Genomic DNA, 8,142 nt, shown 5'->3' on the forward strand with positions numbered 1-8,142 from the left:
AAAAAAAATAACATTATAACAAATATGAAACTAAATGCGCTTATTTAATGTTATTTAATGGCTACAACACATATAGTAGGCTTACAGACTCTCCCTTTGTACAAATTGCTGCACATTCATTTAATTCTGAATTATGCACACATAAGTTGAAAGGCATTTGTTTGTGCATAGTAAAATATATCTGCAACATTTATCAAGTTCACAGATAATTGTGCATGCATTTATTAATCATTATGATACTAAAATCATAATAAAGTAGGCTATGCTATGTACAAAAAATCAGCTGAGCCCAGAATATGAACGCAATTATGTCAAAATAACGAGATATGTCGAAATAACAGATAATTATGCCATAATAACGACTTATTATGTCGAAATAACAACTTAATATCTTGAAATAGAAAGTTTTCTTTTTTTTCCTGCACCATTTGTTTCAGGGCTTCCATAGAACACAGCCTGAATATAATTGATTCCAGAAATTATTTTTGGGGGTGCTATCGGGGTGCTTTGGTCTTTCTTTATTTTATTAAATAAAATAAGCTATCAAAATCTTGAAAAAATGAGCTGTATTCTTTACTGCTCTCAAGCGCTGGGGGCGTGTCCGCTGGGCCGAGGCTGGAGATGGTCGGTTCGGCTCCATTCACCAGTAACAGCGAATTATAGTGAATCCCAGTTGTCTCCGACAAAAGTTTATAAAACTATCCTGTGTCAAATGATCACTACAGAGGCGGGTGTTGATGGTGATCCTCAGCTCTCCATCAAGGTGGCTCTTCACAAAATGAATCCACCTCTTCTTGATGTGATCGTTTTTCAGAAATTTAAATAAGGACACCGATCTGTTTTGTAAGTGATCGCATCCAGGTAATACGCATTTCCAACGAAGGCATAGCTAGCTAGCAAACTGTAGGCCAGGGGTGGGCAAATCGCGAGCCACATACGCTAGGCTGTTTAATCCGGCCCAGTCGAGTATTTAAAAAATTGTCTTAAGATCGCTTTCATTTTGCCTTTTTCTTGCAATACTTTGCATTATATATATATGCGTTGCATATATTTGACAATCGGAATATCAGATATTTCATGCCATAGCTAACAAATGTAAAAAAGGAAAAATGACATAAAAGCAGATCATCATTCATTCAGCGCTGTTGTGGCTGCGGTGTGTCACGTAACAAGCAATGACGCGTCACCATGGAAACCAAACAGACAGCGACTTAAGCGCATAGACTTGTTGCACGTTAATGTTTTTTCCTTTTTGGGAAACTCACAGAGAAAAAAATGTTTGGTAACCGCTTGCACACCTGTTTAGTTTTTCCTTTGATTTGTCTGCTATTTAGTTTCTTTGCACCTCTGGATTTGTGGATGTATCCTGACTGATTCCGTTTACCGACCTTTATCGCCCGGCTTTCGACTACGCTCCCCTGTCTGCCATGTACAGAACCCGGTTTTGTTCATTAAATGGTCTGATCTGCCTTTGCTTTTTGTTTTATTTTATTATTCTTAAAATAAATTTGTATATTCGTTTATTCCGTTTTTTTTCCACAAATGTATGACTTTTGGAAGTGCAAATTGATTGCCATATGCAGTTTTAATAAAGTTGAATTAACGTAACCTTCTGTCATTTTTACTCTTCTAAGTGTACACTTTCTAATTTACTGTTAGGCCCATTAAATCATAATAAGGATAAACACTATTTAAAAAGTATAGGCTATAATTATCTAACATCTGACTAATTAAAAATTAACCTCAAAACATAACATGCTAAATGGGGGATATTTAGTATAAAAAATGTATTGTCAGAATGTCGTCTCTCAGTTGTTGAATTTCACGCAGACGTTGCCACAACGTAATTGTGTTTGCCCAGCCCGATCTCATGAAAGTGCGAATACCACGAATTGTATTTGTAGTGCTTATGATACGCAGTTTTCGTGTGCATATGATACGCACTTTATGGCGTGTAATAGGCACGCACTCCGCACCCCTAATCCTAACCAAGGGGTTTACAGTGTGTAGCATATGCACGCAAAAAACATTTTTGCCGTATAAATGGCACGAGAAATTAAATTCGTGGTATAGATACGCACTTTCATGAGATCGTGTTTCATAATCTGCTACTGGGCCGGCCCTCTGTCAAATTTTAAAACCCAGTTTGCCCACCCCTGCTGTAGGCTGTAGTAATAGTAGGGGAGAGCCAGGACGGTTGAAACACTTTTCAGATAAACGTCGTTTTCTAAGATAAGGTTAAGGTAGATTTTTTTTTTTTTTTTGTAATCAACAACTCACATATGTGTTCTCTTATTATCATGTGTTATTCGGTACAAATATAGAATGATTTAAGTAAAATTTGACTTTGAACGGTAGTTGTGCTTTGTTTCAATCGCAACACGGGTGGGACGGATGAAACATCAGTTTAAACAGCAACTATTCATCTAATGCTTGTTTTTGTGAACAATACCTGACAAGTAACTTATGTACATACTGTTACAAACATATTTTGTAATTTATTTTAATTTAAACGTTCATATTAACCATTTTTGTTCTGTCACCCAATAAACAATAGGCAATAAGCCTATGTGCATTTTGCGTGCTCTTTCTAATAGGCTATTTTGACGAAGATAGACAAATCCATTTACAATTCATATTCTTACATTTCTTCCTTGAGTCATATTGAGTGTTTGCTAGTTGAATAGCCTGTTATTATGAAGAAAATGAGGTCAACCGGAAGATGATAAATGAAATTTATTGAAAATTGGACAATTGATGATTATTAAAGAGATAACATGGAACAGTAGCCTATATGAATTGTTATATATATATATATATATATATATATATACACAAATATATAAACAACTATATAAATAACAGGTTCAATTCATGTCACAAATATCACATATGTATCATTTGCACCATCGCTTAGGCCTCATGGGACCAGTGGAGGCAGAACAGGCACTGCATCCACACTTCCCCAGGCATGGAGGAATTAAAGGCCTTGCCACACACCACACATTCCTCCTCCTGGGAACCTGCATTTGCGGTGGCAGAAGTGGTGGCCGGAGCGGCTGCAGCAAAGGCGGCGTTGTCAGGGATGGAGAAGAGTCTCTTTTGACAGCGGCACTTCTTCAGAGCCGGAGCAACTGCTGCAGGGGTGGAGGCAGGGGTGGAGGCTGGGGTGGAGGCAGGGGTGGAGGCTGGGGTGGAGGCTGGGGCGACTGCAGCAGAGGCGGAGGCGGTGGCGGGGATGAAAAGTCGCTTCTTCGGTGCATTGGAGGACTTCTTCAGAAGATGCTGCTCCTCTTCCTTCCTTAAAGCCGTCTTGACTGGGGTGTCTGTAAGGATCACAGTTGTCCTGGAACAGTAAATAGGACATTGGCAATAATTATCTTGATTTATATAGGCCTAAGTGTTTGTATCATGTTTTAATGTAGGCTAATGATAGTTAAACAACTTGGAATTCACTGCACAAAAGGAAGAAAAGTCAAACACTAAACTTCACTTGCCTCCTTCTCCCTCCTCTATTATTTTCCTTCCTAGGACCAGCCTTAGGAAAGGGACGGACTGCCTCCAGGCTAAATTCTTGGGCCGTTTCAAGGATATCAATGTCTGCAAATGGAAGGATGACATTTTTTTTTAAAGAACTTGTTAATTTTAAAATTAACATTCATTCATGCATTTATTTTTTATCCATCCATCCATCCATCCATCCATCTAATGTACCTGGAGTCGCAGAGGGCACCTGGTCTGCACTGTGTGATGGGGGAGGAGGACGGTCTGTCACGAATGACGGGGCAAAGGCATCCTTATCGAAGACCTCAGGATTCAGGGGCCAGATCCCGGTGCAGTAAGACCTCAGGAAAAACCCAGCCGCCAGGTTCAATATTGTTGCCGCCAGGGAGGGGACATCATATATGGTCATATGAAGGCCTGGATGGTTTTTCATCCACAGCTCTGCAGCTGTGCTTACATAGTGTTTGAGTGGACCAAACACACTTTGATCCAGAGGCTGGAGGCGGTGGGAACAGTGAGGTGGGAAGGACAACATCACTATCCCGTGTGCCCTGCAGAAGTCTATTGCTGCTACTGAAATGTGGGAGTGGGGGTTGTCCAGCAACAGAAGCAGCATAGACTCCTTGGACACACGGGTGTGAATGGCAAAATGCTGGAGGAAAAGCAAAAAGTCTGCCTCTTGCATCCACCCGGATCCATTTGCAGACCCAATGGAGCCAGCCGGACCATCCCTGACGAAGTGGTCCTTCCACTATTTTTTGTAACTTTGAAGTGTTGCCTTCTTCTCTATTGTTGGTTCCGAAGTACAGGACCACTAAGTGCACTTCCGGGGCCATGTCGGTCTTGTTTTTTAGGATGTGGAAAATGTGCTCTAATTTGGCTCCCGGGTAACTGACTGTATGTATCTTTTGGTTTTTGATTTTGGGTAGGTGAGTGAAATTTGACTCTCCTAGAAGTATGATGGGTTTTTTGGGTGTTAGTGACCAATTCTCTAGTTTGTTTTGGCAGTGCTCTTGCCTTTCGAAAATGCCGAATTTTTGAATTAGTGTTTCTTTGTCTTTTATGGTTTTTGACTCTTGTGTGGGTGATTTTTGTGTTTCCCACTCACTCTCTTCCACTGTCGGAAAAAAGATTTCATCGTCTGAGTCCCTTGTGGCCCCCATTGAAAAGCCTCCACTGGTTGTTTTGGGGTTTTTTGGAGTGTGTTTGTGAATCTCGTTGTCGGGATCTTCTTTAATGGTTTGTTCGTTTGGGGCTCGGGTTGATTTTTATCTCTGTTTTCAGTTTTGGTATGGGGGTCAAGTTGTCTTTATTTTGGTTTCCGTTCAATGTCCCCCTCTCCGCAGAAGTCATTGCTCCTACCTGCCGCTCCCCCGTGGCGGCTATCACTCCGTCCGGCACCGGCACAGTGGTAATGCCTGCACAAACAAATGAACTGTTACATGAAATGTTAACTTTTAAATGAACTTAAGCACGTGTTTATGACTAGTATTTATTTATGGATGTATTGCATTTATTTATTTATTTACTTATCTATCTATCTATTTATTAACATGAGTTTCATGAATATACCTGTGTTACGACCTGTGTTTAGTTTGTTTTCCATTGCTTTGTGTTCCTTTTCTCTTTCTTGTTTTCTCTAATCCCAAACAGGTTATCCAATCATGGGTTGTAAGCAGCCATTGGTTGCCCAGTCGGGGCGGGGTCTTTAAAAGGACGCTGCTGACACTCATCGAGGAGCTCATTCTTGGTTCGGTCGCACGTGGGTTGAGAGCTCCGGAATCCCTCCTCCGGCCGATGATCAAATTGTGCTTTAGAGATTTTATTTTCATTCAAGTGAACGTGCATCTTGTGAAAACCGTTCTCCTATGTCTAAACAGGGTTCCCGCGGGGTCTTAAAAAGTCTTAAAAAGTATTAAATTCTGAACTTTAAATTTAAGGCCTTAAAACGTCTTAAAAACAGGCAGATTTTCATCCGCGGTCTTAAATTTAATTTAGTCAGGTCTTAAAAAAGATTTTACCCTCGTTCATTTCCAGAAACGCTGGCCGCAGAAAGTTATTACAAAGTAGCAAAAAAGTATCGAAGTCGCTCGCCAAGAGGCAGTTCACATATCGCGTCTTTTTCGCGCTCAAGTTCATTCAAATGTAGGCGCGCGCGCTCGTTTTTTTCCAGGCGCAGCGAGATGAAAAAAGACATGAAGGATGCGGGTACACCCAAACACTACGGGTGTTTTTCTCTCCCCCGTAAATAAATCTTGTAACAGAGCTACAGCAAGCGTTTTTCGGCGCTGGAAATCCATAGCCACTAAAACTTTTTTGTCATTGTGGAGAGCGCAGTGCATAGTTGCATAGCAACGACAGACGCCACGTGAAAATCTGACCGAATTTTACTATTAATAATAAAAGTGACCGAATTTTACTTTTAATAATAAAAGATAAGCTAAAGTGTATTGTAAATGTCAGTAAATCATTTTTTATAAAAAGAATAAGTCAAAAAAGATCAATTAAAGTCTGAAATATGTGAGGTTTATCTTTTTATAGAAACCTTTTTTGTCAACTTTATTTGAACTTGTACATGTTAGTATATAACATGTTGCAAGACACTTTTAAAATCTGGCTATCATTTTTAATCGTATTATTTTAATGTTTATGTTATGTTTATGTTATATTGATGCTAATTTTATTTGTTATTTGCTGTTTTTCGACATAAAACTTGGTGAATTGATTTCATTGTGTAGTATTAGTACTTTTTGAACAGGATTCTGTGATAACAGTGATAATTTTTGGCACTATAATAATTAAATGAAAATGATCAACTAAAATCAACTAATTGTGTTTTTTACAGTAAGCCTATAATATGCAAAGTACAATTTTCTATAAAAAAAATTATATCTGATTCTGTTCTTTTCTCTGACACGCGTTGTTGGGTCTGGAAGGTTACTAATGTGATTGCTTTATCTGTAAATTAAGTTAAAGCTTTTTCAATGACTGAATTCATTGAAATAAAATGAATTCTTTGATTTGAATATTTTTTGGCAATGCCTCGTGTAGGTCTTAAATTTCAATCTTTATGGTCTTAAAATGTCTTAAAAAGGTCTTAAATTTGACTAACTGAAACCTGCAGGAACCCTGTCTAAACCATCTTAACAGTGTGGAGCGTAGGGGTGTCCTGCCTTGTTTATTTTGAAATTGTTTGATCTCTGTTTTTTGGGCAGGGAGTTAGGTAAGATAAATGTATTTTCTTTTGGTATTTGATTAGGTTATTAATCTTCTCCTCTTTTCTTTTTATATTCGTTTTGTTTGTTATTTTGGCCTTTTGGACACCCTGAAGATTTGCTCTTTATTTCACTTGTTATTCTTTAATAAATTTATTACTTTTTTGCTTCAATTTTGTGCATTTGTTTTTGATTATCGACCGGAGGGATGCGTGCTGGGATTCCATTTCCACAACCCAACTAATTATTTATTACGCCTCTTTAGTGTTTTATATTTCCCTAGAGGCGGGGTGTAATAACCTGTCTCGTCCACGTTCAAAATATCATTCCCCGTGAATTTGTGGCAGTCCAGGACCTTCTGTTAATTGCTGAAGAAGGAGTTCACATTGCTCTCATTGAAACTCATCGCGCGCTGCAGCGGATGGACAGGGAGGTATAGCACGCTGGAGAAAGGATGTCAGCCAGTCCTTCCCTGCCATCTCCATGTCCTTCCAGGAGGCAGGGCATTTGCAGTGAAATCTTTCTGCTAGCTGGTATGTAAGCCTGCGTACCTGAGCTCATGGAACATTTTTATGATGAAACAACATTTTTATTACTCATCTTGGTAATCACTGTTTGTGTGCGTTTTGTATTCATATTTAACTGTATATAGTTCTGTATGTATTTGTATTTATATTTAACTGTATATGGTTCTGTATTTATTGGTGGTCATGTGTGAATGTAGGATGTAGTTTAATTTTGTGTTTCCCCGTTTTCTTCACACTGACCTCTTTAGGGCTCAAGCCAAAGTAAATGGCAGCTGCTCTTTTGAGATAGGCCTGCAGCTTGCCCTCCTGCTCTGGGTTGAACACCCTATTATTCGGGTTCAAGTAGCCTGGGGGCAGCTCTCCTCTTCACTCTTCAGCTGAAATACACGGCCTCAACCACGTCACCCTGTCACGGTACAGGGTGACGCGGTTGAGGCCGTGTATTTCAGCTGCACACCTAATGCTGACCTCTAGACACTATATCTAAACAGGCCCTTTCAAATACCTCTGGCTCAACCTCTCCTCTCCTCTCCTAGTTTTTCTCCTTGTTCTTGGCATTTTCTGTAGGTTCATATGATTAAATAACTATTAAACATTGAAAACACATCTTATGTATTTTCAAATGTTTTCATTATTTATTGTTTTATTCAATGCTTAAACACAGTGAGACCACACATTAAAAGCAGTTTTCCTATGACCAGGTTTAACTGGCAGGAGGCAACACTGTTCCAACCGTCCCGACAGCGTGTCCTGTCAGTTAAACCTGTTTTGTCCTTAAACTAAAAAACTCTTTACACACTTAAGGGTGTGTTGCAGTACTAATACACCTTCCGTATTATCATTACAATGGCACATGAAACAATAAATACAACTTGTCAGTCAATAAGAGATTTTTA

This window comes from Abramis brama (genome assembly GCF_963993115.1).
Source record: "Abramis brama genome assembly, chromosome: 4".
Classification (NCBI taxonomy): domain Eukaryota; kingdom Metazoa; phylum Chordata; class Actinopteri; order Cypriniformes; family Leuciscidae; genus Abramis; species Abramis brama.